We start from the raw sequence: 13,038 nt of genomic DNA on the forward strand, positions 1-13,038 counted from the left end.
CCTTTATGATTAACTTCTCCCCTGGCATGTTGGTCTCTTTCGGTCTTGTAGAGAAAATTCTATCATTGACTTGACTTTAAAAGTCTACACTTCCCAGGATCCTATTAGGATTTCTCATTCTAATGGTGGATTGGAAACATTTTCCATTAAAATATACATATACTTGAATATAAGTAAAATCTGGGCTTAAGAAAGGTAGAGAAAATGCCTTAATGATGTAATACATCCAAAAATGCAGATGATATGAATCAAAAGTTTAAAAAATTCAGGGCCGTGGATTTAGCTCAGTGGTGCCACCGCCTGCTTCACAAGCGCAAGGTCCTGAGCTCAATGCCGGGTGCCAAAAAAAGGAAAAAAATTTTCCTTTTTTAATTCAGAGACCAAAAATCACTTGATTCAGGGGCCAAGGGTAGGGTAGGCAGTAAAGAAAGAAACTGTAGACTCTCAAAATTCTAGGAACCTTACAGCTTGAATAGCCTATGTCCTGATTTTGGTTGTCCCACCAAAAGGAAATGAATCGGCACCTTGCTGTCTGAAACTGGCAGACTACTAACAAAGAGAGGGTGTTGCTGGCCTGTACCAGCAGTCTTCCGTGTTTAGCTGGCCTCAGAAACATCCAAGGGTATGCTAAAGCTGAGATTGGTGGGTCCCATCCCGAGAGCTTCAAATTCAGTTCATCAGGTCAAGGCCCCAGGTGATGCTCACAGGAACTCTCTTTGAGAGAAAATAGCAAATGTGACCTTTTCCGTCATGAGACACTTTTTCTCACTTTCTTGCTCTTTGTTTTTAATCCATATATGAAAGGCTTTACAGCAACATGCTAGAGAGCTGACATTTATTTGGACAGAAAGACACTGTATTGAATAATATTATAGGCCCCTGACCACCAAGACACATCCTATATTTCTTGGGCACTTTCAGTTCTCACTCTAAATCAGCTCCTTTGGGATGTTTCTCCCTAATTTGCCCTGTCTCTCCCTTCAGGCTATGTGCACTCAGGGATTCTGCCCTGCTACCCTTGGGTGTTCTGCACAGATACAATCATTTTATGAGTCATTTCTTATAACCTGCTTAATGTCTGTTTTCTGTCATCTGACATGCTTTTCACAAGAGGACCGTATCTACCCAGGTCCCCTCCTCACCCCAAGAACAGAGCCTAGAACCGAGATAGCTCATAGTGAATATTTCATGAGGATCAGAAAAAAAAAAAGGACCAAATTGCTAGGAAGTTTGAGTAGTAGAGGCAGAAAAGGAACTCAATTTTGTTATGTATATGGCAACTGATATATGGTCGGAATCTATATACTTTGCAAGTAAAAATTATATGACCCACTGCATACAATTTTTTGATAGTTTGGTACTGAAAGTTCCCAACAAATTCAGAACCTTATTAATCAAGCCAAAATCAAGAGTCCTAATTTGGGAACTTTTACTTAAAAGAAAGAAGGAGGCTTTAGAGCATGGGCATCCAGTCTTCGGGCTTGCCTGGGACGCACTGGCTGAACAAGAACTGTCTTGACTGAATACAATTAATTGTAATGTGGATTACAATTAGATGTCTGCTCATAACAGTGAACACCTGTCTTCCCCAGTGGGCGCACACGGAGCGAGGCTGAAGGACTCGTCTTGGCAGTCACTCCATTCTGCTCACCCAGGCTCACGGGCCCACGTCATGTTAGGTATGACCAGGCGCCCAGCATCGCACTGCGTGTGATGGGCACCGGTGGTGGCATTAGCACCGCACCGCACCCTCCCCAACACATCCTTCCCTTGTCCCTTACACACCCTGCAAGCGAATCATGAAAAATGTTTCTGAAAGTCCACACTAATGTCAAACGTGGACTACCGTGGGGTGCATTACTAGCCCCCCAGGACCACATGTAGTCCACAGGTGACCGATTGGACACACCTGCTCTGAGGTTTCACACAAGTTGGAAAATCAAATAATGGTGAAGCCCCTACAAAATATTTGGCAAAAAATCATTCAACTTACTTTATGTTCTCAAAAGTACTGAACTTTTTCTTTATTACTTTGCTTATGCTCTCCAATGTGGATATAAATGGAAATGCTTTTCTGCATCTTTGCTTTGTTTTTCTCATTTTGAATTACCTCTCCCCTTCACTATAAATTGTATATTTAGAGCTTCATTTGTGGCCAAAATGCAATTGTTTAATTGTGCAATATGCAGTTTGTAATAAAATTATGCTGGTCAAATTATTTCCTGGGCTGCTCAATTACTGTGATTACATTTGTTAAATTTACAAGCCACATGCTGTTCTTCTTCTTCCCCTCTGGCTGGTAAATAGTTTTATTTTGCTCTTAGTTCTTGGGTTCTGAGCTTGGAGTGGGTGTCATAAGGGGGAGTGGAATTTTATATCTCTTTCCTGCTGGTACAGCCCCACTTGTGTTAACGAAGATAGAAGCTGAAGCTGAAAATCTCCGATGACTTTTACTGTTCTGCGTCCACCCCACACTTAGCAAGAGAGAATGATGATACCACATTTCAAATTTGTCTTCCAGAACATTCCATCTGAGAGAGAGAAAATATCTAACATTTATTGGGTGTTTTTTATGAGCCAGGTACTAAACTAAGCACTTCTTAGACATTTAAATGTTTATCTTCAGAACAGACCTGTGATCATCACTATATGGTAGCTGAAATTCCCCCGAGAAGATCCGGTGACAGGAGATCATGTGCAGGTAGTTGACTATGGGAAGTGACACCAAGGAAAAGAGGGGAAGATTGGGAAGAAATCCACCCCACTGGCACTCTGACCAGCCAGTGAACTCTGTGGCAGTGGTGTGGTAATGGCAAGAACAATTCTGAAGTCATCTTCTCCCTGTTAGTCAAGGGTTGTCCTATAGGACGTTCAGGCCTGACCCTTACAAGGATGAAGTGCTGGAAAGTAATTAATTCTACAGGTACCCCATGTGTGCGTGTGTGTGTGTGTGTGTGTGTGTGTGTATGTTAGGAACACTTAACATCAGATCTATGTTTTTCAGTTTTTCAGTGTTCAGTAACATATTGTTAACTACAGACCTGCAATGCAGTAGATCTCTAAAACTTATTCACCTTGTTAACTTTATACCAACTGGTAACAAATCTCCATTCCCCCAACGCCCAACCTGGCAACAACCATTTCATGCTCTCTTGCTGTACATCTGACTATTTTAAATATTACATATAAGTGGAATCATGGTTATTTGTCTTTCCGAAATTCTTCTATTTAGCGTAATGTTCTCAAGGATTGTTCCTGTTATCACAAATGGTAGAGTTTCCTTATCTTCTGAGGCTGAGTGGTGATCCTTTGTACATATGGATCACATTTTCTTTACCCACTCAGCTGTCAATGCATGAGGTTTCTTTCTCATTGCTAAGACAAATACCTATCGCCTATAACTTAAAGGAGGCAGGGTTCATTTTGGTTCATGGTTGCAGTTGTTGGTTGGCCAGCTCTGAAGCAGAAGCTTCATGGTGGACAGGAGGGAGCAAGAGGAGGAGAGCTGCCCTTATGATGGTAGACAGGAAGTAGAGAGTGAAAGGAAGAGCTGGGAAGGGAGATATTCCCTTCCAGGTAAGATGTCCCTCTTCCAAGCAAGCCCCACTTCCTAACAGCTAGTCAGCTATGACTCCCTCATCATTCAGTCACCTTCCAAAAGTCCCTCCTATGACTACCGGAGGCCTTTGGGGGGCATTCCTGATCCAAACCAAAAGGGTCATTTTAGATCCAAACCATAATGATGGATATTTGTATCGTTTCAGTATCATGACTGTGGTGGATAATGCTGCAGTGAACATGGGAGTGAATATGACTCTTCAATAACTCTATTTCACTACTTTTGGAAATATAAAAAGGAGTGGAATTCCTGAATCATACTGTTCTATGTATAATCTTTGAGGGCCCTTCATACCGTTTTCCCCGGTAGCTGCACAATTTCCAATTCCTACCAAGAGTGTACAAGAATTCCAATTTCTCCACACGCTTGTCAACACATTTTAATGTATTTTTTTTTCATAAAAGCTATTCCAGCAGGTTTGAGATGATTCATTGGATCATTGAGGTTTTGATTTCCAATTTCCTGATGCACCCTTTCCAGGCTCCTGCTGAGCACTTTCCGCTTGCTAGTTGGCCATTTGCCTCCCTCTTTGAAAAAATGTCTCTTCAGGTCCTTTGTCCACCTTTAACTAGGTTATTTGCTTCCTTGTTATTGAGTTGTTTAAGTTCTTAATATATATAAACATTAACCTCTTATTAGGCTTATGTTTTGCAAATATTTTGTCCCATTCTGTGGGTTGTCTTTAATTCTATTGTCTGATTTCATTGCTGCAGGGAAGATTTTGAGGTTGAAATTTTCTGCTTCTCCACTTTTTGCTTTTGTTGCCAGTGCTTTTGGTGTCATCTCCATGAAAACATTGCACAGGACCGATGACTTGAAGCTTTTCCATAATGTTTCTTCTAGAAGTTTCACAGTTTCATGTCTCATGTTTTAAGTCTTTAATTCATTTGAAGTTGATTTTTGTGCTGCTTTTTAAGACAGAGGCCCAGCTTCATTCTTTTGCACATAGAAACACAGTTTTCCCAACACTATTTATTGAAGATACTCTCTATTCTCTCACTGCATAGTCATGGCAGCTGTACTGAAGACCAGCTGACCATAAATGCACAGATTTTCTTATTGACTCTATTCTTTTCCATCAGTCTATCTTTTTTATATGTCTGTACCAAATTGGTTTAATTACTGTAGCTTTGCAGGTGGGTGGGTGTTCTGATACTCAGTATTGAGCCCAGGGTCTTTTCACTGAGCTACATCCCCACCCCTTTTTATATTTTATTTTGGGACAAGACTTTGCTAATTCACCTAGTTCCCTAGGCTGGGCTCAAACTTGAATTTTTCTGTCTCACCCTCCCAGAGTACTAACATTATAGATACATACCACCATGCCTGGTTTTGAGGATACACAAACAGGAAATAAGATGTCTCCAAGTTTTTTCTCCTTTCACAAAATTGTTTTGGCTATTCTGGATCTTTTGTTATTTCATATAATTTTTACTATATTTTTCTAATTCTGTAGCCACTGTCTTTGGGATTTTGATGAGAATAGCATTAAATGCACAGACCATTTTGAATAGTATGAAAATTTTAAATCTCTTAGCCAAAGAACTTGGGATATATTTCCATTTATTAATGTCTTTTAAAATTTCTTTGATCAGCTGTGTTCCACTTCCTTGGTTAAGTATATTCCTGAGTATTTTATTCTTTTTAATGCTATTATAAATAAAATTATTTTCTTAATTTCTTTTTCAGATAGTTTATAATTAGCAGGTAGAAACCTATCAATATATTGCTATCTATAAGATGATATCATTTGCAAATAGAGATCATTTTATTTCTTCCTTTACAGTTTGGATGCCTTAGGGAAAATTTTCAACTTTTTTTAAAGTTTTTTAATATTTTACTGTTGACCATAGTATTAGCTGTGGATTTGTTACTTATAGCTTTTGTGATATTGATGTACATTCTTTCTATACCTTATTTGTCAAGTAATTTTATTGTGAAAAGGTGTTAAACCTTATCAAATGCTTCTTTTTATCTGTTGAAATAATCGTGTAATGGGGGAGGAATGGGTACCAGAGATTGGACTCAGAGCTTTTGCAATGAGCTATATCTCCAGCTCTTTTTAAATGTTTTGTTGTTTTTTTGTTTTTTGTTGTTGTTTTTTTTAAGTTTTGTGACATCTCATTAAGTCTGTGATTGCCCAGTGGCTGTGCTCAAGCTTTGTAATCCTGCCTTGGCCTCCAAGACTGCTGCAGTTATGAGTGTGCCTCGCCATGCCTGAATTCCTGGAGTGTTTTTACTCTTCATTTTGTCAGTGTGGTGCATTACACTCGCTGATTTGCATGTGCTGAACATTCCGTGAATCTCAACCCATTTGATCATGCTACCTGACCCTTCTAATGTACTTTAAATTTAGTTTGATATTGCTTTATTAAGATTTTTTTCATCTGTGTTCATGAGGAAAATTGGCCTGTGATTTTTTTTTCTTATGCTCTCTTTATCTGACTTTGAGATCATACTTTTCAAATAAAAACGTGAATTTTGAGGAAGGTGACAAAGACATAGAGCTAGCTAGTATCTGACAGACCTCGTGGTGTTATATTCAGATTCCAACCTGTAGCTGTTTCCTAGAGCTTCTATAACAAATTATCACTAACTGGATGCCTCACAGCAACAAAAATGCATTATCTCTCAGTTCTGGAGGATAGAAGTTTAAAATCAAAGAATTAGCAGGGTCATACTTTCTCTCCAGCCTCTAGGAGGAATTCTCTTCTAGTTTCTGGTGATTCTTCCCTAGAGTCTTGATATTTCCTTGGTTTGAGGCTATGTCACTCCAATCTCTGGCTCCATCTTCACATGATTATCTTTTCTTTATGCCCTTGTGCCTGTCTTCAAGTGTCACTTTTCTTATGAAGACATCAGTCATATTGGACGTCGGAACCACCTTAATTCAATATAACCTGATCTGAACTTGATTAGATCTGCAAAGTCTCTGTTTCCAAATAAGATTGTACTTACAAGTTCCAAGCATGCATGACTCATAAAGACGCACTATTTAAACCAATAGGTCATCTCGGTTTCTCTCTTGTACAAATATTATCAAAATGTGTTTTAGTATTTTCCCACATACATCTTTCATTAACTGAACATGAAGAACATTTGAATATTCATTCCACAGTCATGTCAACTATTTATTATACTCCTTTAATAGAGAAGGCTTATGTTCTATCTGCATCCAGATGTCAGATGTCTCTCCAAGGTAACGAGTCTACCAGTTGATTGGGAACCATCAGAGTTCCCCATGTTTTACTGCTAATCCCACCCCTCCCTGAGTTCACCTTGATCCTACAGCTATTACAAGAGTGATTGAAGGTACTACCTAGAACAGACAGGAAGGCCCTGAAAAAAAAAAAAAGCCCAGACATTTACACTGGATTCTTCGGTCTGAGAAAATCCTTTTTTGTCAGGTTCTGGTAAGTTTGGCTGCGTTAAGTAATTGACAGGAGTTCTACTAGCCTCATTAGGCACGTCGGCTCCAATCATGTTGACTCTAACTGAGTTTCTGTCCAGGTTGAATGAAACAGACCTAGTGTTAAGATATTTTATACAGCTGTGACTAAACTTCATCCCTTGACCTTTGGATTTGTTATATTGAATCCTCACAATGCTTTTGTTATAGTTAGTATCATTCCTATTATATTAGGAAACTATAATTCAGAAGGATAAGAAATTTATACAAAGCCAATTAGTGATAAAGTTGGAGGTTGAAATGAGGATTTTTATGATTCTGGAACCTGGAATATTTTTCAATATCAAGCTGCTTTTGACTTTATTCATAAACATCAAATGCCTTCGATCACATCACTTAGGATTCACTTTTGTCCATTTCAAATCGTTTACATAAAGATACTTGGAAAATTTTGAACCAATGTAACAGCAATTATCAATCTTCAATAAGTCTTTTATGTACCAAGCATGATGTACAAATGAAACAGAAAAGATTTTTGTTGATGTAATAGAATCAAAAGTCAGAGATTGTTTGCCCAAGTAGATCACAAAGATGGCAAATGCTGAATAAAGATTCAAACTGAATCCTTCTTACTCTTTGGTTTTGTTTTTTTGTTTGTTTGTTATTTTGTTATTTTGGAGTTTTTTTTGTTTTTGTTTTGTTTTGTTTTGTTTTTTGTACCAGGGATTGAACTCAGGACCTTGTGCTTGTGAGGCAAGTGTGGAACCACTGAGCTAAATCCCCAGCCCCTGGTTACTCTTAACTATACTCCTAACTATAGCATACATTGCATCTCAAAATCAAAGCTTTAAACAAAACAGCACACTATCTGAAAGATACAAATACGGATCTAGAGAAAGCTCTGAACTGAGCTGATATTGTGCGGAGACTCAAAGCACAAGCCAGATTATGATAGCTAACGGTTGGAAAAGGAGTCCAAATATTTACTCATTTATCCATCTATTTAATAGGTAGAGCATGTATGTTGCCCCAAGACTCGTGTTGGCAACTGAACAAACATGGGTAGCCATGGTCTCTGCCTTTGTGGAGCTTGAGGTCCACTGGAAAAAGAGTCAGGATTCAAACAAGCACACCAACCACTGAACCCATGACCAACGTGAGCCCTACAGAAGACACAAAATAAGTCCTGGGAAAAGAACCATACTTAGCAGACATCATGGAAGGCCTTGCTCAGTGAGGCACATTAAAAAGTAAACTCTACATTTGAGAAAGAGCAAACCCTCCAAGAGCAGAGGGGGCAATCATTAAATGAGATAAATCTGTGCGAAGAATGAAGCTCCGGATGAGGGAGCCTGGAGCCTGAGTGGGAAAGGAGCACTGCACGGGGCCTCAAAAGCCATGTTGAGGAATTTCAGTTTCATTCCACAGGCAGTGAAAAGGCACCAGAGGAATGAAAATCACCAACTTCTAGTTCTAAACTGTCAGTCTGGACATTCTACAGAGAGCAGATGCAGGGAGACCAAGTCAGAGGCCGTTGCTATAATTCAACCAAGAAAGACTCGTAGGTGAGGCAGGGCAATGGTGGTAAAGAAAGTGAGATAGAGAGAAAGGTAATTCAGGGATGTAGTTTTCAGTTTATCCTAATGAACTGGATACGAGAAGAGGAAATGTCAGAAGAAATGAACAAAGTGAAAGATGAGGGCCAAGTTTCTAGCTTGAACCATTGAGTAGAAGGAAGTACCATTTACTAAGATGGGAGCAACAGGAACAAGGGAGACAGGATGAATAGAGTGAATGCATGCTGAGGGGTGAGGAGAAGAAAGAGGGCTGGTCCTTGCGGTGATTAATTTGGGGGGAATATGACACACCACTTCTAAGGTATAGGCCAGTGAAGTTTGTTCAGTGGAAACTGGTCCTAGCAGCATGTGTCACATAATGAGAAAATGTGACTGAGCGATTTCCCCATAAGCATCAGTTTCCCACCTCAGCCCCAGCCACCTCACACTTCCAATCAGCAGCGTCCATTCCCCAGCATCCACTCACGGCCAAGCTGGGCTCCATTCTGCTGACAAAGTCTGAAGAAAATAATAGCAATGCAACTAACCCAGATTCTGCGTGGTGGGTGAACACATCTGACAAGAGTGAGAGAAACTCAACAGAGGTAGCAACCTCTGAAAGGAGAGGAGAATGCTGGGAAAAGTGGTCCCCAGAGAGTTACATATGTGCTGGCCTTCAAATGAGCAGGACGTCACCACAGGGAGGAGGGGATGTACCGCATTCCAGATAGCTAAAGACTAAGGACAAAAAATGGCAGCACAATGGTCTGTGACATCCTCAGAGGACAACTAGTCACTCGAAGAGAGCTATTCAGGTACCAAGGGTGGTCAGCTTGCGAGTATGAACACCATTCTGTTTATACTATTTGTAGATTAAAAGTGCATTGCCACACTTATATACCAATATTCTCTGTCTGTCTCTGTTCACAAACACACACTCATACACACAACCCTATAATGCTGTTTCTCATATTCATGCTGCAAATTCTTCCTCCTCTGTACCTGAGGGGAAGAGGAGTGAGGGAGAGAAAGGTTATATAGAAAAACTGTTCCCCAAAGCAGCTAAAGATAGCTCTGAACAGGTGGATCTCAGTGCCGGCAGCTTTTGTAACTGAGAACATAATTTCTTTCCCATTTTCATCAAGACCACCCTACCACCCATCTTTATCCTTTCAAATCATTGTAACATCATTGCCAGATTCACCTTTTGGGGAATATCAACTTCATATCCTATCAACCCCCTCTTAAAATTATTTCCTTCATTTTCCGAGCCATCAAAGCGCTCCTGCTGATCTCAATAACTATAGAGCCCTCCAGAGGTTAAATCGCTACAAGGGGGAAACATCCTCTTAAAATTTTAAGAGGAGCTAGAAATATATAGGAAGGAGAACTGAAAAAATATGTTCACCTGGGTATGACTCACATAGTATTTATAGATAAGAGCAACAGGGTTGATAGTTTCTGTCCTCGTGATTTGGGAATGTTGGCTTGAGAGAAAATAGCCTATCAATACTATCATCTGATAGGTTTGTTGTTTTGGAAGATGGTGTGTGCAAGGAACTCTGAGACAGGTGGATGCAATATATTTACACCTTGCTGCTTTTGTTCCTTCATAATCAAAAGTGACACTGCCAGGGATAACTGTTATCTTCTGGTGCAGGTGTGAGCAAAAGGATAGATTTGAAGCCAATGGTCCCTACGAATGCTGCTTGCCCATAAAGATGGAACTTTGATTTGTAGCTCTTAAAGTAATTATCATCGAGAGCAGCACAGCCTGGTAGGACTATCTGCAGTGATGGAAATGTTCTCTGTCTGAGCTGTTCCATTTGGTAACTGTGTGCTAGAGGTGTCTACTGAGATTTTAAATAGTGGCTAGTGCAACTGAGGAATTTAACTTTTATGTGATTTAATGCTGATGAGCTCATTAAGTATATGTGGGTGGTGTTTCCATATTCTAAGCCTACTCAGGTCCTTCTCTTAGCACTGGGTCTCTACTTACTGTGCGTGTTTGTGTGGGTGGCTGTATTCATTTCCTGAAGTTGCCATAACATATTAGCACAAACAAGGAGGTGTAAAACAACCAAAATGCAACCTGTTCTAGTTGTAGAGGCCAGAAATTCAAAATCAAGTCATCGGGGTTGGTTTCTCCGGAGACTGTGGAGGAGAATCTGTTCCCTGCCTCGCTCTCAGCTTCTGGTGGTTACTGATATTCTTCTTTTTGTAAACGTATTACTTCACTCTCTCCTTCCATCTTCCCATTGTTTACTTCTCTGTGTTTCTCTGTCTCAAATCTCCTTCTCTTTTCTCTTACAATGACACAAATTTTAGATTTAGGATTTGCCCTACAATCCTAATAATGGCATCTTGAGATCCTTAACTTCACATCTGCAAAGATTCTAATTCCAAACAGGGTCACATTCATAAGTACTAGAGTTGGAAGTTGGACATGTCTTTTGAGAGGACACAATTTAACACAGTATAATGGGTTTTCCAGCATCTGCTTCCACAGACTCTCTCTCTCTCACTCTCTCTCTCTCTCATCCAGTGCAGTGTATAGGTTCAGACTTACTTAGGAACACAGCTCATCTTCCCAAACAGTGATGTGACTATCTATCTCTGTGACGTCCAAAAAGCACACACATCGCTTCTCACATCGGTTCTCTCTTCCTGTTATTGGTGTTATACTTCAAGACATTTAGACTTCTTTATGGTCAGTCAATTACAAAAATTGTTATATGCCTTCTTATATTAGGGGTGACTACATCCTTAGAACCAAGCCTAATTTTCTTGAGAAATAAGCAATGTTACAGAAGTCTTGGAATGCTACGAATGCAGTCAAAGAGTACCTCTACTGCCACTCTAATTCTTTAGTCCAAAAAATATTAAACAACCTAGATAGTAAGCCATTTGCTTATGAAACTTCTTTTCTCATGTGTGGATGGCCATATGACCATCACCCAGAGCCTTCTTGTGGAAGGGCAGCTACAGACCCCGAGAGACAGCAGCTCCAGAAAAGAAAGGCACCCTAATCCCATTCTTAATTCCCTTGGGGTAGAAGCAGTTGATAGCATAAAATCCAGCATAGTCCCTTTATCTCATGTGAGGTGGGTTTAACAGGTGGGCCAGTTCTGTTCTTCATAGCAACTCTATATTTAGCGAGCTGGCACAATTTTTAGATGAAGATTTCTCACGAGAACTTGGCAAACATTCCATGTTTCCTTTACTGCAATATGTAGAATTTATATTTCTGACAAAATTGCTCACACATCTGAGCATAACTTGCTTAGTAGTCACACTTTGTTAATTTTATTTTTAGCTCAAGCAAAAGGAGAAATGCTTAATGACAGAATGTTGGGGGTTGGCAAGGGGAATTGGGCGGCGAGTTTCCCAGAAGGCCAGAGCCCATCAGCTCTTGGTTAAAATTGTCCCTCACACACACCCAGAAAGCCTCCCATCTGCCCTAGAGTCCTCATCTTGATACACCCCAGGAATGCCGGAAGTTAATTACCCCAAGTGGCTTCCCTCTGGGTAGCTATTCCACTTTTTAATTCACTCTTTACAATGCTACTAACTTCATTTACTAAACAAAAAAGGGACTTGATATTAGCCTCTGGGGGAATAAGGGAAATTCTCAGTGATCAATACATTATTTTTCTTCTGCATTTTGTTGTATACTTAAATATTTCTTAGCTATACATTTTTTCATTAAACTAATCAATATCATGAGTCAAATACAATTTGATAGATTACCACTCTAACATAAAACTAAAAGATTATATTGATAACCAAAAATATGTTTATTTACATTTTTCAAAGTTCTTCAAAATTCCAAATTTCTTTGCCCAATATTTGAGATTCTGAAGTCTCACTTTCCCCTTCCATTATGATTTCATCCCTCGCCTCTTCCTTATAAAAACCATATTATTCTTGTGTTATAATATAGTAAGCTACCACTTGTTGAAAGTCAATATCACTCAACTTAGAAGCTATTCTATAATATGGGTAAATTTCCCTGATTTTATAGACCAGAATTGTAGACAGGCTTTTTGCCTAAAATCACATCTTAAAAGCAATGGAGCAGGAATTTGAACCCACATTTATTTGAAATAGTCCAGGTTCTTCACCTAAGCATGGTTGCCAGGCACAACGGTAGTGTTCAAAACCTGATAGGTACTGTATGTAATCAAGAATAGCAAAATCTGTTCTGTCCCTTATTTTGAACAGTCCTCTCTTCAACATAAATGGTCACTGAATGAGCTGGGCTCTCTACAGACCAATGGCAAGAGTTCTGGCTGCTACTGCTGCATAACAAATTCTAACCAGTGGTAACTAAGGCAGCATCTTTATGATGCTCACAGATTCTGGGTGAAAAGTTCAGACACAGCACAGCAGGCATGGTTTGTCTTGGTTCCAGGATATCTAAGAAAACTCCAGAGCTAGTGGCGGGGGGGGGG

General features: G+C 39.7%; 1 long non-coding RNA gene across 1 annotated transcript in view; it reads left to right on the forward strand.

Moving 5' to 3' along the window:
- The first annotated feature begins 12,951 nt into the window (after window positions 1-12,951).
- The window catches only part of LOC104865579, a 1,760-nt gene continuing 1,673 nt past the window's right edge, over window positions 12,952-13,038 (forward strand). Inside the window, exon 1 of the long non-coding RNA XR_781208.1 lies at window positions 12,952-12,981. This is a non-coding gene — a long non-coding RNA (uncharacterized LOC104865579). The remainder of the gene's footprint in view (window positions 12,982-13,038) is intronic.

Source organism: Fukomys damarensis, unplaced genomic scaffold, assembly GCF_012274545.1.
Source record: "Fukomys damarensis isolate Sample0158 unplaced genomic scaffold, DMR_v1.0_HiC HiC_scaffold_15, whole genome shotgun sequence".
In the NCBI taxonomy this organism is placed as follows: domain Eukaryota; kingdom Metazoa; phylum Chordata; class Mammalia; order Rodentia; family Bathyergidae; genus Fukomys; species Fukomys damarensis.